The sequence below is a fragment of the Equus asinus genome, chromosome 26 (genome assembly GCF_041296235.1).
Source record: "Equus asinus isolate D_3611 breed Donkey chromosome 26, EquAss-T2T_v2, whole genome shotgun sequence".
NCBI classification, from domain to species: domain Eukaryota; kingdom Metazoa; phylum Chordata; class Mammalia; order Perissodactyla; family Equidae; genus Equus; species Equus asinus.
In genome coordinates this window covers 28,485,049-28,503,464 of record NC_091815.1, presented here as the reverse complement: position 1 = coordinate 28,503,464, position 18,416 = coordinate 28,485,049, and the positions used below count along the sequence as shown (strand labels likewise).

At 47.8% G+C, this 18,416-nt stretch overlaps 1 long non-coding RNA gene across 3 annotated transcripts in view; it reads right to left on the bottom strand.

Annotated features, from left to right (window-relative positions):
* Positions 1 to 600: 600 nt before the first annotated feature.
* LOC139042186 (uncharacterized) overlaps positions 601 to 18,416 on the bottom strand; it is a 102,714-nt gene continuing 84,898 nt past the window's right edge. The window contains exons 2-4 of one of the 3 annotated variants that reach the window (XR_011498607.1): positions 11,615 to 11,718; positions 7,286 to 11,504; positions 601 to 5,241 (exon numbers count right to left, since the gene is read on the bottom strand). This is a non-coding gene — a long non-coding RNA (uncharacterized lncRNA). Of the gene's footprint in view, positions 5,242 to 7,285; positions 11,719 to 18,416 lie in introns of all 3 variants that reach the window. The other 2 variants (XR_011498608.1, XR_011498606.1) reach the window with 2 other exon arrangements.

Genomic DNA, 18,416 nt, shown 5'->3' with positions numbered 1-18,416 from the left:
TGCCTGACGCTGTCCACTACATAGCGAGTTCCTCCTCCTCTCTGCATGCATCTGGCGGGCATTCATGTGGGACGTGAACATCTTCACTCTCTGTGCCCATCCCCAGAGGACCATCCACATATCCTCCCTGTCTTAATTTTATGCTTTTATTGTTTCCAAGTTCTTGACCAGGTGGCTCACCATGGATCCATGCAGAAGTGGGCCTAAGGACATCCTGCCTCCCCCAAGGTGGACCCCTGAGGTTTTGCCACTTGAAGAATGTCCCTATATCACTCTTTCATGAACAGAGTGCTAAGCCAGCAGCCATCCTCTTCTGTCTGGTGCCAGCCTACCATACAGCTCCATCCCTAAACTTGGTCTGTGCTTTCTCTCCTCTGTAAACAGATCACAAAGGATTCCCATGAGCCCATAGTTTGGGTGGAGGAAGCAGCAGGAGGAGCAGTTGCCATGGGCATCTGAGCCACCTGCTGGGGCTTTCACCTGTGCCCTCCATTCCTGCTTGAGCCTCATCCCACACACACCTTTTCCATGGATGATGGATGCTACTGTGCATGCCCACCATCGTGGTTTGGCAGCTGAGACAGCACCCAGTGCATCATGTACAGCTCAGGTCACAATGCCCTTGGTGTTCACGGCCAGGTGTCTTTGTCAGTTTAGGCTTCTATAACAAAATACCATGATTTATCAACAAGAGAAATTTATTTCTAACAGTTTTGGAGGCTGGAAGTCTGAGGTGGGGCACCTGCATGCTAGCTTCCGGTGAGGACCCTCCTCTGGGCTGCAGACAGCAGACTTCTCACTGTAGCTTCACATGGCTAAAAGAGAGTCAACCAGCTCTGGCTTCTTCCCATAAGGATGCTGTGATGTTTAATTTTATGTTCAACTTAACTGGGGATGCTAAGGGATGCCCAGATAGCTGGTAAAGTACTATTTCTGTGTATTCTTTGTATTTCCGGGAGGGTGTTTCCAGAAGAGAACAGCATTTGAACCGGTGGACTGAGTAAAGACGGCCCTCACCTGTGGGAATGGGCTGCTTCCAATCCATAGAGGGCCTGAACAGAGCAAAAAGGTGGAGGAAGGAGGAATTTGCTCTCTGCTTGGGCTGGGACTTCCATGTTCTCCTGCCCTTGGACACCGACCCTCTTGTTCTCCGGCCTTCAAACACGGACTGAGAGTCTCATCATTGGCTCCCCTGGTTTCAGGCCTGAGCTTTGGACTGGCACTCCACCACCAGCTTCCCTGACAGCAGATCCTGGGACCTCTTAGCCTCCATAATTTCATGAACCAATTCCTCATAATAAATCTTTCTACACACCTCTACATATCCTATTGGTTCTGTTTCTCTGGAGAACTCTGACTAAGACTGGGCACCAACCCTATTCTCAGGGCTCCACCCTCAGGACCTAATTACCTCCCAAAGTTCCCAGCTCCAAAAACCTTCACACTGGGGTTAGGGTGTCAACATATGAATTCTGGAGGAACACAGACACTCAGTCCAGTGTACCAGGCATCAGATTCCACTGGGGCCCAGTGACAAGCCCAGAGTGCTTTCCAAATGTTGGAGTGCTACCCGCAGAAAGAAGCACAAATTTTCTCCAAAACCTGGAGCTCTTCACTGTGGTTCTCTTATCGGAGCTTATAAGATGTTCCATAAAAAAAAGTGCTGGGTTGGAAACATAGACTTTCTTATTGTCATTAATATCTAAGTATAATCACCTAGGAGTTACTTAGAAGAATATTTTAATATTTCAAACGGGAAGATTTTGGTGGGAGGAGGCTAGGGTTAATTTCTAGTATAATTTTTTGTGGTTTCCATGGTTCGTCCTTTTTATGATTTATGGCTCTTTCCCACATGACCTGTCTTTTCTGGTCGCCCCTGTTTGGTATTAAACTGTATCCGCATTTATCAGCACAGGATTTGCTTCTTCAGAGCCAGCATGAGGATTAGTCAAGTCTGAGTTCCTCTTACAGCAAGGAAGGTTTTTGCCCAATTGTGTTGGCGAAACCAGGTTACAAGAGTCTAAAATCCATTGCAAGCGACTGATCCATTGCAAAAATACCAACTGTCGGCTGCTCCAGAAGAAAAAAGCACTGGAATTGAGATTTCTTTTTGTATTTGCAGACTTTTATTACTAAACCTGCCGGGCGACCCTCAGGCTAGTTTTACAGCATTTGACGCAATGCACCACTGTTCTCCTGCAATAACCCCTGTAAGGGTCAATGCAAACTGAGAAAGCAAGAAAAATTGATTTTCCGTGGAGCAAAAAGAGAAAGAGAGCACACTTTCTTGCAGAGCATTTTCTTCAGAAAATGTATAATTATAAATTCTTTCTCTGTCCCTTTGAAATGTATGGAAATCTTTTAAAAATGTAAATAAGCCCCTTGCCAGCCTTACAACCCAGGGATGTCTTTCTCAAGTACAGGAAAGCCATCTCTTTGAAATGCAATCAGCAGGGAAGACAGCACCCTGTCTCCCAGCTTCTGGGAAGGGCAGGAGCCTAACTGAGGTGGACACCTCACTCCTGGGGCAAAACGACCTCCAGTCGTAAAGGGATGAGAAGGTTATTCTTCGTTTGGATAAAGCCAGTTAACTAACACAGATGGTGGCCCCAGTTACCAGATGCATTTAGAATGAACTCAGTGTGACCAATGGTGCCATCAAGTCCTCCTACATGAGGACTCGTATTGTGTATCTTGAGAACACGTGTGTGAGGGGCAGTATCTGCCTGGGTAGATAAGGGGTGAGCTGTCCTTCTGTCTTTGCGGTTCCCTAGCGGATTGCCTGTGGTGCACGTCACATTCTGGTTTAATGCTCATTCAGTAATAAAACTGTTTTTTTTTTGTCTTGTAGCCGTGTGGAGAGGTTTTCTGGGTTGAAAGGAGGCTTTGCTTTTATTTTTAAACTTTTTTCTTTCTGATTGAATATATTTCACATATAACTGTAAATTTAAGGTGTACAACATGTTAATTGGATCCATTTCCACATTGTAATATTATTATCATTGAAGCGTTACCCAGCACCTCTATCACATTACGTAACTATCTTGCCTTTTTAGTGGTGGGAACAGTTAAGTCCTAGTCTCTTAGCAAGTTTCATGACGATACTACCATATTGTTGCCCATATCCTCTATATGCGCTGTGCATCAGATCTCTAGGGCTTCCTTACTCTCTTTGCAAGTTTGTACCCTTAACCACCATCTATCTTATCCCCCCAACCCCATCCCCTGATAGCCACCATTTTATACTCTGATTTTACGAGTTTGGCCTTTTTCAGATTCCACATATAAGTGATATCATACAGTACTCTCTTTCTCTGTCTGATATCTCACTTAGCGGAATGCGCTCAAGGTCCATGTTGTCCCAAATGGCAGGATGTCCTCCTTTGTCATGGCTGAATAACAGTCCATCATGTACATGTGCATCTTCTTTATCCTTTCATCTGCTGATGGACATATAGGTTGTTCTCATATCTTGGCTATTGTGAATAATGCTGCAATAAACACAAGAGTGCACGTATCTCTACAAAATCCTGTTTTCACTTCCTTTGGGTATATACCCGGATGTGAAATTGCTGGATTTGTTTTAATTATATTCTCCTGACACCGCTGAACTTTTGAATTTCTAAGCCATCATCCTGCTAGCCACTCCTCCTCCTTTTTATGCTGCTTTGCCTAGCCTTTCAATGTGGCTGTTCCCCAGGGTTGGTGCTGGCTCCTTCCTGTCACTGTTCACACCCTCTCCTATCTTCATTCATGGCTTCACTTCCCTTCCTTAAGCTGGTGCCTCTCAAATACCCAGCTCTAGGCAGAACCTCACTCCTGAACTCCAGGCTCCAATATCCAACTTCCCATTGGACATCTCCACTGGAGTGTCCCACTGGAAACTTGTGATGGACACGGTTCATATTCTGGCTGCCCAGCTTATTTTAAACTCCTTTGCTCTCTTTTGAGAGTTTTCTTCCCTTCTAAGCAAAAGCTGAAAGCTCATTTTCCCAGCATCCCTTGCAGGAATGACACAGACATGGGACCCAGACTTTCCCAATCAGATGCACTCATGCAAGACACAGGATTGTAAGCAAGCAGCACCACAACGCAGAGGGCACATGACACTGATTGTGTGGAGTGAGGACTGGTGATGGTGGTGATGTAGAAGCTTCTGGACTCCAGGGCCAGCCTCAACAGCGCAGTGTATGTTGTGGTTTCTGTGCCCAGCAGTGGGGCAGAAAATTTTGATCAGAGCCGCCTTGTGCCTGTACTTTGGGCCCCATTCTGGGCCATGTGACCTCCGAGCCTGCTTCCCTGGTCCCTCAGAATTCTCTGATCTGCCTCCAGCGTCCTTCAATCAATTCCTTTTCTGCTTCCACCAGCTGGAGTGAGTTGGGTTGTTTCCTCCCAAATCGGCTCTTGTCCCTGGTTCCCCCTCTTAGGGAAGAGCACCACTGTGCACCCAGTCACCCACTTTTCTTGCCCTCAACATCCACTGGTCACTCATTCTCAGCCCTTCTGTGTCCTAAGTCTCTCTTTCTTGTGTTTCCTCCTCTCCACCCCTTGGCCACCACCTAAGTTCAGACCACCATCAATTCTTCTTTGGATTTATACAATGACCTCCCCAGCCCCCCCGGTCACTCTGTCTCCACTGGTGCCACCAGCCTCCAGTTCATTCTTTTCTCTTTGGCTGAGATGATCGTTCTCAGGTCTGGTTGCCATTCCAGAGTTCCCCAAGTCCACAGGATCCAAACAGCCGAGTGAAGTATACAAGGCTTTGCACCATTTGGCTTTGCGGTCCTCCTCAGCAGGGGCCCTGTTTAACCCCATCCCTCAGTAATTTCCATTTATTTTTTCGACTTAACTTTGTGAATAGGTATTATATTTACATGACCCCAAAATGTGTGTATACTACATGTATAGAAACATGAAAAGTCTCTGTCCCATCCCTATTTGTTATGTATCCAGGTCGCCAATGGTGACCTATGCTATTAGGTACTTACAAAGTTTTCTACAGTTTCTTTATGCAAATCAAATAAGTTTTTTAGGGGGAAGGAGGAATATTGGCCCTGAACTAATATCTGTTGCCAATCTTCCTCCTTTCTTCTTTTTTCTCCCCAAAGCCCCAGTACATATCTGTATATCCTCGTTGTAGGTCCTTCTAAGTCTTCTATGTGGGATGCCGCCTCAGCATGGCTTGATGAGTGGTGCGTAGGTCCACGCCCAGGACCTGCTCATACGAACTCCAGGCTGCCCCTGCAGAGTGTGCAAACTTAAACACTATGCCACAGCGTCAGTCCCTCAAATAAGAATTTTCAAACATTGTATTAAAATATACAGAACATGAAAATTAACCATTTTCACCATTTTTAAGTTCAATGGCCTTAGGTACACTCATATGGTTGTGCAAATATCATCACCATCCATCTCCAGAACTTTTTCATCTGAAAACTCTGTACCCATTAAACACTAACTCCTCATTTCTCCCTTTCCCCAGCCCCTGACAACCACCTTTCTACTTTCCGTCTGTAAGAATCTGACCCCTCTAGGAGCCTCATAAAAGAGGAATCATACAGTGTTTGTCCTTTTGTGTCTGGCTTATTTCACTTAGCATAATGTCTTCAAGGTCCATCCATGTTATAGCATGAGTTAGAATTTCCTTCCTTTTTAAGGTTGTATAATATTCCATGGAATGTACACATCACATTTTGTTTATCCACTCATTCGCTGATGGACGTTTGTGTTGTTTCTACCATTTGGCTATTGTAAATAATGTTCCTATGAACATGGGTGTACAATTATCTGTTTGAGTCCCTTCTTTCAATTCTTTTGAGTATACACCCAGAAGTGGAATTGCTGAGCCATACAGCAATTGCATGTTTTACTTTTTGAGAAACCACCATCCTGTTTTCTACAATGGCTGCAACATTTTCCATTCCTATCAGCAATGCACAAGGGTTCCAATTTCTCCATGTCCTCGCCAACACGTGTCTTTTTCTTTCTTTCTTTCTTTGATAGTAGCCGTCCTAACTGGGTGTGAAGTGGTATCTCATTGTGGTTTTGATTTGCATTTCCCTAATGATTAGTGCTGTCAATCATCTTTTCATGTGCTTGTTGGCCATTTAAAAATTATTTTTACCTTTCCCCTTTTATAATGCAAAAGGTTGCACACTGTTCATTGTTTTGCCTCTAGTTTTTCTCACATTACAGTATATCTTAGAAGTCTTTCCATATCAGCAGACAAAGAGCATCCCTCATTCTTGTAACAGCTACATAGTATTCCATGATGGGGGCCATGGTTTATTTAACCAGCCCTCCCTATGTGAACATTTGAGTCATTTCCGGTCTTTTGCCATTTCCAACAATTCTGCAATGACTTGCCTTGCACGGATGTCAATTCATGTTTTGCAATTCCCAGAAATGGACTAGCAGGTCAGAAGGTAAGGACATTTGTGATTTTGGTGGAAATTGCTAAATTGCCCTCCGCTGGGATTGTACCCTTTTGCCCTCCAACCTGCTGTGAATGAGAGCAACTGTTTCTCCACACACCCAGCACATGGTGCACTAGCACACGCTTGGATTTCTGCCAAGCTGACTGAGGAAACATATCTCAGTGTCGTTAGACTTTGCATTTCTCTTCATAAGGGTGGGGTAGGGCATCAAGGGTCATTTGCACTTAATTTTCTGTGACCTCCCTTTTTCCTATTCATTTCCTTATTTACCCATTCTTATCTCTCCTCTGATGAATCAAGCATTCTCTCTCCTCCAGGTCTTTCCCCATGCAATTCTTTCTGTCAACATCATCTGTCCCTTTCTAGACTCAGTTCCAATGTCACCACCTCCAGGAAACCACTTCAGATGTTTCCAGACTGGATGGACCCTTGCTTGGTGACCCGTTGTCTGAGTCCCACACACTCTGTGTGCATCCTTGTCATGCCACATGGGTCTGTGTGGTGAGTATTCCAAGTCCTCTGGAAATGGGTCACAGTCTGAATGAGAATGAGGGAATGCACACGAAGTGTCTGATATGTACAAAGGGCTGAAGACATTGGTGGCTGATAGTATCATTATCTTCAGATCAAACCCACTTCCCTTTACGAAGTAAGGCTGACTATGTGCCACACCCATATAATACATCTTATGTTATTATCTCACTTGACCCTGACAATGACCCTAGGCAGTGGGAATTATCATCCCCATCTCACAGATGGGAAAGCTGAGAGTTCAGATGGATCCCGTATTTTCTAGGTGGCAGGGACTCCAAGGATCATGGTCTTGATCATTTGTCATAAATGCTTACCTCAGAGGCAAAGGATAAGAAGGTGAAATCCCCACTCGTGCTTGGCTCACGTGGGTGGTCAGTGAACACCAGATTCTGTGTGTGAAGAACGGTGGCCTCAGGGTCATTGGTGTTTACTGGCTCTAATGACTTGGTGGAAGAAGGCAGTGCCCATTTTCCAATTCCTCAGCCCCCACTGGTTGTCAGGGATGGAGAATATATCAGTCAGAATCCAAGAGCTGCTCCAAGTATTTTCACAGAGAGGATTAAGGATAAGAGCCATCGTCCAGGGTTGGAGAACTGAGAAGACACAGAGAGGACAGAGGTGGGAACCTCATCCAGGTCCCAGTGGGAAGCAGAGGCCCTGGGAGGGGAAACAACTTGCCCAAGGTCTCACGCGCTCCCTGGAGAGCCAGGCGCTAGGACCCTGGGATCCACTGTCAGAGTTCTTCCCATAAGCCCAGCTCCTGGAATCTTACTAACAACAGGTAATATTTTCAAGGATTTACTGTGTGCCATGCTCAGCTCTGAACATCTTACAGGTGTTGACTCATTTCATCCTCACAAAACCGTATCAGGTAGTTATTGTTTATCATCTGTATTGTGCAGTTGAGGAAACTGAACCACAGAGAGGTCAAGTGACTTGCACAAGGTCACACAGCCAGGAGAAGGCAGATCTGAGTTCAAACCAGGCAACAGGCTACTGAGCGCACGCACTTGACCACTACACACACTGCCTTTCCCAGTGAGCAGGGACTGGAGTGGATGATCCCAAGGACCCTTCTCACACTAACCACTAACACTGTTACATGCCAGACTCTGTCCAAGCATTTTGCATGTATCAAATCAACCCTATGAGGTAGACGCTGGCATTGTCCTATTTTACAGATGAAGAAACTGAGGCCCAAAGAGAAGGAGTCACCTGTCCAAGGTCTCCTTGATGGTCAGTGGCAGGACCCACTTTGGGCCGATGTGTCTGAGCCAGAGCTGGGATCTGAAGGGCTACGCTCTTCTCTTAGAGAATGAAGACATGCGCCTTGACCCAGACCTCCCAGCTCCGAATCTGGCATTTTCCCATCCACCACACCCCTGAGAAAGTAAACCTCAGCTCAGACTGTGAAAATCCGCCCAACCACTCACCAGCCTGGAGTCACAGGTGCGGACAAAGCCGGGTGCAGAGCAGGCAGGAAGCAGGGTCTCCCCAGGATGTACTGCCGCTGGAGGGGCCTCCCTCTCCCTTCCCTGAGGGAGCACGGCCTTCTACTCACTTGTCCTCTTTCTAAATGTTCTAGAAAATGCAAACTTACCTATAATGACAGAAAGCCGACGGAGGTTCCCTGGGAACACTGGGGGAGGTGGAGTCAGGGGGGTGGAATGAAGAAACTACAAGGGGGCACGAGGGACTTTGAGAGGAAAGGATACATTCGTCACCTTCACTGTGGCACTAACGTGTCTGCGCACCCACATGGCAAAACTTAATAAATTGTATGCTTTCCACATGTTAGGCTTACTGTATGTCAATTATAACTCACTGAGGCTCGTACAAGTCATTATAGACATAGGAAATATTGCTTAATATGTAAGTTGAATTAAAAAGGCAAAACTGTGCAGCATTTTTTCTTGCGCGTTTTTCTCCTTGTCCAGCAGAGGGCGGCAGAGCTACCCCACAGCCTGGCGCCTCCCCCGGGAGCAGCTGACCACCTTCAGCATCACCCACAGCCCAGCAGAGTCTGACCCTCACCAGCGTCATTCAGTCCACCATCTTCCTCGCTCTCCAAGCTCCACACACTGGACTCTGTCAGTCCCTCCATCCAGCCAGGCGTCTGTCCCCCTAAAGTCTGGTCCCTCTGTAGGCAGCTCCTCTCTCCACAGCCTCTGTCCTTCATGGGGCAAACACCCACTAATGCTTCAGGTCTAAGGCAAAGGTCACTTTCTCAAACCAGCTGAGACTCCATTACATGTTCCGGAAGCACCAGACACTTTCTCTTCACAGCTCTTCTCTCAATTACAATTACACCTTAATTCCATGATTTTCTCTGACTGCCTGTCTCCCCATCACAAGGCAAACTCTGTGACCCAGGGCCCACATGTGTCCTCTTCTCTGTGGAGTTTCCAGGGCCCAGACCAAGGTCTGACACATCACAGAAGCTCAGAAAATACTCATTAAATGGATGAGGGAAATCACACAACAGAAGTCTGACACCACCATGTGACACCTGGAGGTCAGAGCATGTTCCTTGTAGACGTGGGGGCACTGGCATCAGCATGAGAGGAGGCCAGCAGGGCTGTCCCTGGGATGGGCCTTTCCCCTTGTAGAGTCAAGAGGGAGGACAGGGGCCTCCTAACAGTAAGGGGTCGGATCCCAATCATTCCTAGAAAAACACACCCCCCTCCCCATCTCTACCTTGTGAGTGACTTCTCTCCCCTAAGGGCCTGGGCCAGCAGCCTGTGGCCTTCCTTTGCTCATGGAGACCTGACTTTGTACAAACTCTGAATTCTCAGCATTGGGTAGACTTACCCTTAGAAGAGGGGGTGGCCCACCTTGACCTCAAAGGAATCAGGGGGCGACTCCCCATCCCCAGGGCCTCTGGTCTGTGGGACACCTGGATGTGGTCCCCTGAAGACATGTCACCAGCCCAAGGCATCCAGGGGGAACAAGGGGACTTTCCCATCCAGGATGGGACAGGAGAACCAGGATGTGCATTTGCTTCCATCTCAGAGGGGCTGAGGGTCCCATAGGGCCTCTCCTCTCCTAACAGAGGAACCCACAGGATCCCCTGTCTGAGTATCCAGGTGGAGCTTCTCCAGCTCCTGGGCCCTGTAGGAAAACCTAAAGCAGATGACAGACAGGGACATAGATGACTTAGATGCAAGACCCCAGTGCCGTGATGGGAGAAACACAGGCCATTCTGAGGACCAGCCCCACAGGTCTTGAGACCTCCCAGAGTGCTTTGAGATCTCAAGAGACCACTCGCTTGCCCTTTCCTTTGAACCTTGGGGGCAGAGAGCTCCTCCTGAGGCAGCACATCCACCAGGCAGCACAGGACACTGGATGGGGAGTCCACTGAGCAATGCCTGTCCTCACCCTTGGTTCACCCTGCACTAGGATGGAGTGGGGCAGCCTGGGGACGCTCAGTGACAAGACGTAGGCTGAAGGGATTCTCAGCATAGAGGTCAGAGCCCACCTCTGTCCAGGGCTCAGGATCAGCTCACACCCTCTGGAGCCTGGTCAGCATCGCTGGTGCAGCCCCTGACATTGGCTGCAGGTCTCCTCATGCCCTCCAGGGGGCAACACTGAATACACAGACAACACACAGGAAATTAACACAGCAATTGACCAGGGCTTTGACCAGGGAGGTGGAAAAGGAACCTGATTCCCATCCCTGGGTCCAGCAGATCCTTCTGGTCCCATACCTCGTGCCTGCTCCATTCCACCTCCCCTTCTAAGGGCCTCAGAGAACCCTGCTCTGTCAGGGATCCCTGTGCATCTCCCTACTCCCTGCCTGGTACCACCTGTGGGGAAGGCAGGTGAGCATAAGAAAGTCAGCCAGCCAGAGGACAGAGGCCCCCAGGATGGTGAGGGAGCACATGGACAGACTCTGAGCCACAGCTCAGCAAACACACATGGAGAGGGGGGTCTCCCTAAAACCTTCCCCCAAGGACCAGGTACCCCACAGCCACCTGACCTCCCATCCCACCATCCTCTCACCCAGGACACACAGTAACCTCCCCCTTCACACCCAGGAGCTGTAGTTCCTAAGGCACCAGGTACTGGGTGTCTGTTCCTGGAAGCAGAGATCAGACTGGTGCCACTGGAGATGGAGGGCAGGTCCCCTCACCAGTCATTACTCCACTTGCCCCTTTCTCACCTCCAGAGTCACCTCTGTGACCTGACTGCTGGGAGTAAATCCAACTTTCCCAGAGCATTTGAGGACACTGGGAAGACCCTAGTGCCCAGCTGGGTTTCTGTGTCACAAACAGAAATAATCTCCCTGGTTTGGAGACTCCCGGGTCTCTGTGTGGTGCTGACAGACCCAAGGCCAGGACACAGCAGAGGCCAACGCTGGGGCCAGGCGGGTTGTCCTCTCAGGGCACAGGGGTCCCCATCAGCCTTGCTATTGAAAGTGTGCTCCACAGGCCAGTGTGATCAGCATCACCTGAGAGCTTGTTAGATGCAGACTTTTGGGTCCACCCCACACCTGCCGGGTGAGAATCTTCATTTTTGCAGAATCTTCTGACTCTGAATAGGAGAAGGGGAGAGGCTGCTGAATCCCCACAAAATGGGGTCTCAGCCTGGCTGGGTATCCACAAACCTGGAAAGCTGCTAAAGTAGCATTTCTAAGGTGTCACCTGGGCATTCACAGTCTTTATAAAGTTCCACGGGTGATTCCAATGCACAGTGGGGGTGACATCTCTGTGACAAGAGTTCCTGATGTAGCCCCAGAACTCCTGCTCTGAAAAGAAAAGCCAGAAAGGAATGTGAGAGAGGACGGTGACTGTGCCCCCCGAGCCAGAATTGTGGGGACTGCCCAGGACACCGACGGCCCAGGCTTACCCTTGTCCAAACATGGGGTGTGTGTGTGCATGTGTGTGTGTGTGAGTGTGGTGGGGAACCAGTGCTGAGAAGGCAGAGGACTCAGCAGTTCCCAGGGAACAGAAACATAGGTAGAAGGAAAGAGGAAGAAGGGAGAAAGGGATGCATGAATGAGGGGCGGGAGAGGGAGAGACCTGGGCAGAGACCACACTCCCAGCCCACGTGACCTGGAGAGGCACTCCTGCTCTGGGAGGAGGCTCAGCAAAGACGGAGGAAGGACAGCAGAGCTGACATCTCGGGAGCAGCAGTCCTTGTGAGCATTTCTGGACCCCAGCTCTTCTCACAGAAGGAGGGACAGAGCAGGCAACGGACACCATGGAGTCCCCTTCATCCCCTGTCCACAGAGGGCGTGGCCCTTGGCAGGGGCTCCTGCTGGCAGGCCAGAGGGGACATTCCCTGAGGGTGGGCAGGGGGATGGGAGAAGAGAGACTGGCTGGGGTCTCTTGGGGAGGACAGGGCTCTGAGAGGGGACAGAGGGCTTCTGTTTGGCCCTGAGGAGAGAGGACATGGGATCAGGGTAGGATTGGGGGAGGGGTCTCAGAAACAGGAAAGCCTCATGATCTGGAAGTGGGGAGAAGCAGGAATATCTCAGTTGCTGTAGCTTTCCACATTAGTCATCACTAACCAATAATTTTTGAGGAAAATTGATGACAATAATAATAATTATTTGAGGATGGCACCAGAAAAACTCAACTAGGTGCACTAAACGTTGCCCTTACCCACCACCATTAGAAACTGGAAAATAAACACCAGGATGTGGAGGGCCCTGGGAACACGCATTCATTCATCCACAGGTGTTTGCAGCCTGTTCCAGGCACTGGGAGAACAGCAAGATCAGACAAGTCCCTGCCCTCAGGAACTCACGTTCTGTGGGGAGGAGGAGAGAGAAGCAAGAGATCTAGAATGTGAGGTCAGGGACTGACATTGTCATGCAGAAAACAGAGCAGGGAAAGGTCAGAAAGTGAAGACAGAGGGTCTTTAGAGCAGGTGGTAGGGAAGACATCTCCCAAGGATGCCCCTGAGAGTGAGCAGGGTGCTGAGGGCAGGGAGGGAGTGAACTGGGCAGACACCTGGGGAAGAGTATTGGGAACAGAGGGAATAACAAGTTCAGAAGTGCTGAAGTAATGGTGTTCATGCTGCTGACCTTGACCGGTATACACACTTACACACACACACAAACACACACACTCTCACACACACATTCCAAGTCTAGGAGGTAAAGAGACCGGCTCAGGACCCAGGGCCTCATCTTTCCATCCCAATACATAGTTCCAAATATTGATTGATCTCTCTCTCTTCCCTCCTAGTCTCAATCATAACCTTCTGGAACACACGCACCACTGCCAGAGTCACTGTTGAATCGGTGCCGCCCAATACTGCCAAAGGGAAGGATGTTCTTACTTGTTTACAATCTGCCTGGGAATCTTTTAGGCTATGTCTGGTACAAAGGGGACAGAGTAGAGCCCAAACTTCAAATTCTATCATATGTAATAGACTCATCAGAAATTACCCCAGGGCCGGTATACAGCAGTCAAGAGACAATATACCCCTGCTGCTCCAGAACGTCACCCAGGAGGACACAAGATACTACACCCTACAAGTTACAAAGAAAAATTTCCTAATTGAAGCAGGAATTGGACAGCTCCACATATACCGTGAGTGATTCCTCTCTGACCTCTGGGTGTTGGATGGGGTGATTCTACTTCACAACCACAGGATTGACAGGCCCGGACTGTGCCTACATCCCCCTCGGCATTCTGTCTCATGTTAAGGTTTGAGCATTTAGTGGTGGACACGCACAGTAGAGACAAACTTCATAAGATCAGAATACCCTTCCCAGAATGCAGCCCTTGCAGACATTCCCTGCAGAGAGAAGGACCAGTCTGATGGGAGTAACTCAGCAGAGGAAGGTCAGTCTCAGTCCAGCTCCCTGGGTCCCTCCCCATGAACATGACCCTAAGAAAGACTCTGCAGGGCTCAGTCAGCGCCTGGCCTGAGGGGCCCCCTGGGATCCTCACAAAGAAGCTCAGCCCTGGGAAGCCCCTGCCCAGACCCATGTCTCAGGGGTCCTGACTCCAGTGACTTGGGAATCTATGCAAGGGATGGGTTTTGCCCTCCTGGGCAGGGCTGACAGGGAGCAATGTTTTCCCGGCCGTCCCAGTCCCAAGGCTCCTGAGCTGGTCACCAGCCAGGGCTCAGCCCCAAGAGCCACATCTGGGCAGGGGCAGAGCCTGGCCTTTCACCTGAGACTCAGCATGGAGAGCACAGATGGACAAGGCACCCAGGCCATTAGCTGACAGCCCTGGGCCCTCAGGAGACTTCAGAGGAAGGTCAGTATCCCCAGGTGAGGCACAGAGGAGAGAAGATGCTGCTGGCAGCTCCTCATCCACCAGGGATCAGGCCCAGGGGCATTCCCTCTTGGAATCAAACGATAACATACATTTATTTGAGCAGCTCCTTTCTACCAAGATTTAAGTCAGGAACTGTAAATCTTTTAAGGTTATTTCACTGACAACCTGGCAGCCAAATATTAATCCTACTTCATTGAGGGGAAACTGAGACACAGGGTGATACAGTCTCTAAATCAGGGTCACAGAGACCATGAGCAGCAGATCAGTCACACGAGGTCGTCTGCAGCCACAGCCCCATCCTCTACTCCACCCAGGGGACTTATTAGGTGTCTGTGACCCCAAGACAGGTTGTTGGTTCAGATACTTTCTTCTTAGGTATCCCCAGCTCAGAGGGAGAGATTCCGGTCTGGGGAGTGAGAGCAAATGGAGAATTCACCCCCGTTTACTGAAGAACTAAATTACCTGCTTCAAGAATTAGAGTCAGTGCAGGAATGACAGGCCACCCCTCAGGTGTCTGGTCCAACCTCCCTGCACTGGACTTGAAGTCACTTACTTGTTTCCTGATGTGTTGGTGTCCCTGCCACTGGAGTACAAAGGAAAGACTTTGCCATCTCACTCCCCACTCTACACCTGCAGTCAGCACCTGGCCCACGTGTAAGAAACTCTCAAGTGAAGGAATGAATGGTGAATGAATGATCCAAAAATCTCTTCAGAGACTGGAACCTGGATGCACAGACCCTGGAATTCTGGCCACACAGGACAGGTTCTCTGACCCTCCAGGGGCTGAGGCTAATGTCTCAGACCTCTTCCTGCTCTCTAGGGGAATACTCCTTCCCACAGTTGGTGTGAGACCCTGGGGTATTAACCATACTTTTCACATAGAGAAGAATTTTAACTTCTTCTCAAATTTCTATCTCATAACCACCAAACACAGTTTGCCCGTGGAGGCCATATTTGCAGCAAGTTCAGGCTCCTCCCTTTCCATCAGTCACTCTTCTGTATTTGCACACGTCCACAGCTGCCCTCAGCAGAGACAGAAGAGACATTAAAGACCAAGGACAGAGATCAGGTTCTGCTGCCAAAGCTGAACAGCTCCTGCCTGTCTCATCACTCTTTTCTGGATCATTCTTTGGATTCAATCATTTATTGGGTCACTGACTCATGTCAGTTTCAGTCACCTGGGAAGATCTGATCCACATCTTTGCCCTGAGCCCGAGTACTCGCCTGACTGCCCTGCTTGCTCCTGGTCCTCATGTGTTATTTACACTCAAACTCCAAATCCATCATTACCCATCTCTAGGAGAACCTTGAAAATGGTGCCTCAGAAAAAACACACCTCACTGGGTGATGGAGGTGTGTGCAGTGGGATGGAGTCAGCCCTGGTTGGCCAGGCAGTGAGATGGTCAGTGAAGAACCAGCAGAGGTATGGAGGGTGGGGTGTGGGAGTGATGGTATCTCCGACTTCTGTCCTGTGCCTTTTCAAGACCAAACCCTGCTAACATATTGACACTTGAGAAAGTCTGTGCTTTCTCCCGGACGTAGAGCCAGCGGCCTTACGTTCCCTAAGCACTCCGATCCTCATGCATTTGTCTTCATATACACAAACCCGCATTATTCTTTCAAGGACTCAAGTTGACTGAGTGGTGAGAGATGCCAACTCTGATTTGCCCATTTTTCAATCAGGTTATTTGGTTTTATTGTTGTTGAGTTTAGCAGTTCTTTGTATATTCTGGATATTCACCCCTTATTGATATATAATTTGCAAATTATTTTCTCCCATTCCATAGGTCACCTTTCACTCTGTTGATTTGTCCTTTAATGAACTGAAGTTTTTCTTTGTTTTTTTTAAAGATTGGCACCTGAGCTAACATCTCTTGCCAATCTTGTTTTTTTTTTCTTTCTTCTTCTTCTGCCCAAAGTCCCCTGGTACCTAGTTGTATATTCTAGTTGTAGGTTCTTCTGGTTGTGCTACATGGGATGCTGCCTCAGCATGGCCTGATGAGCGGTGCTAGGTCCACGCTAAGGATCGGAACCGGCAAAACCCCAGCTTCACACTTCTGCATGTGGATGTCCAGTATCCCAATACTCTTTCTTGAAAAGACTGTCCTTACTCCATAAATGGTCTTGTCTACTTTTTCAAAATCATCTGATTACATTATTGGGGCTTTATTTCTGTATGTCTATTGTATCCCATGATCTATGTCTGTCTTTATGTCAGTGCCATGATATTTTGGTTCTTTAGCCCTGTGGTAAGTTTTGAAATCAGGAAGTGTGAGTCCTCCAATTTTGTTCTCCTTTTTAAAGATTGTTTTAACTATTCAGGGTCCCTTGAATTTTAAGTTGGATTTTTTGATTTCTGCAAAAATTTCATCGAGATTTTGATAAAGTGTATATGAAATATGAAGATAGTTTGGGGGATATTGGCATCTTAACAATATTAATTCTTCCCATCCATGAACATAGATGTCTATCCACTTATTTGTGTCTTCTTTAATTTCTTTCAAAATGTTTGGTCGTTTTCAGTGTACACATCTTTCACCTCCTTGTTTAAGTTTATTCCTAAGTATTTTATAGTTTTTGATGGTATTGTAAATGGAATTGTTTTCTTCATTTCTTTTTTGCATTGTTCATTGTTATTGTATATAAATGTAACCAATTTTGAGTGTTGATTTTTGTCTCCTGCAAGTTTGCTGAATTTGTTTATTAGTTCTAACAATTTTTTGTGTGTGTGTGGGTGGAATCTTTAGGGCTTTCTACATATAAGATTATCTTCGGCTAAAAGAGAGAGTTTTTCTTCTTCCTTTCTAATTTGGATGCCTTTTATTTCTTCTTCTTGCCTCATTGTTCTGGCTAGCATTCCTCTACTATGTTGAATAGAAGTAGTGAAAGCAGCATTGTTTTCTTGTTCATAATCTTAGAGGAAAGTTTTCAGTGTTTCTCCGTTGAGTATAATGTTAGGTGTGGGCTTTTCCTTTATGACCTTTGTCATATTGAGTACTTTCCTTCTATTCCTAACAGTTCCTGTCTTTTGTTAAAACTGTAACCACTTCTCTGTAGAGGTTTCCTTCACCGTGATATTCAAGCCACAGAACAGGAAGTAAAAGTCCTCTTCAGAGTGAGAAATCCCTTGGATTAAGAAGCTCTCCAGGCCCTAAGGCTGTGGCGAGGCATCCTCACTCCCTAATAAATTATTTAACAAGAAGTAAATACCTTCCCACTTTATGTAACATTTCCTTGGCCCCAGAGATGGACAGAGCTGGCAAGCCCGCCTTCCCCAACACACACGGAAGTGTGTATAGGAATACGGCCTGATCTTTTCTGAAGTCAAAGAAAGTTCTAGGAAAAAATCAATGAAAGTTCATGAGAGAAAAATTCTACCTGATGATGAGGTCATAGGACACATGGGATGGGATGAGTAGAGGTTCCTGTTGCTGATACTACAGAGATGTCCAGAGTATTGATCAGGGGTCATCCTGGGGTGATATAGGGGTCAAAGGGGGAGATGCAGCCAGCTCCTTACAGATCCTCCCCTGAACAGAGATGCTTGTCTTTCTGCAGGGATCAGGACCATCTTCTGGGTCACCTTTACAGAGTGGCTGAGATCTCTGAGGAAGGAGTGTAGTCCCTGGCCCCAGGCCCACTCTCTGTCAGTCACCTCCTCTGTTTCTCCACAGAGCCAGTGTCAAAGCCCTCCATCTGAGTCAGCATAGGACATAAGGACCCCAGTCACAGAACATAAGGACCCCATGGTCCTGACCTGCCTCATGCATGACCCTGGTATCTCCATCCAGTGGTTCTTAAATGACCAGAGTCTGCAGCTCACAGAGAGGACGAAACTATCCCAGGACACAGCACCCTCACCATAGAATGTGTCAGGAGGGAGGATGCTGGAGATTATCATTGTGAGTTCTCCAATCCAGTCAGTTCCAGCAAAAGTGACCTCCTCTGGCTTGATGTGAAATATGAGTCTGGCCCTCTGGCTCTCTTACCCTCCTCCGTGTTATTAACCTCTGAATAGATTTTTTTTTCTTATCTGTAAAATGATGATTCTGATGCAATTTTTAAGTAGAGTTGTTATGAGTAGTCAATGATGAAGGTGGAAATTCCTTGGAAGACTCACATTGAATCAGTAAATGCTCAACAATGTGAACTGACTTTGTCATTATTGTTGGCATAAGGCCATATTCCACTCCAGGTCCCACCTCTT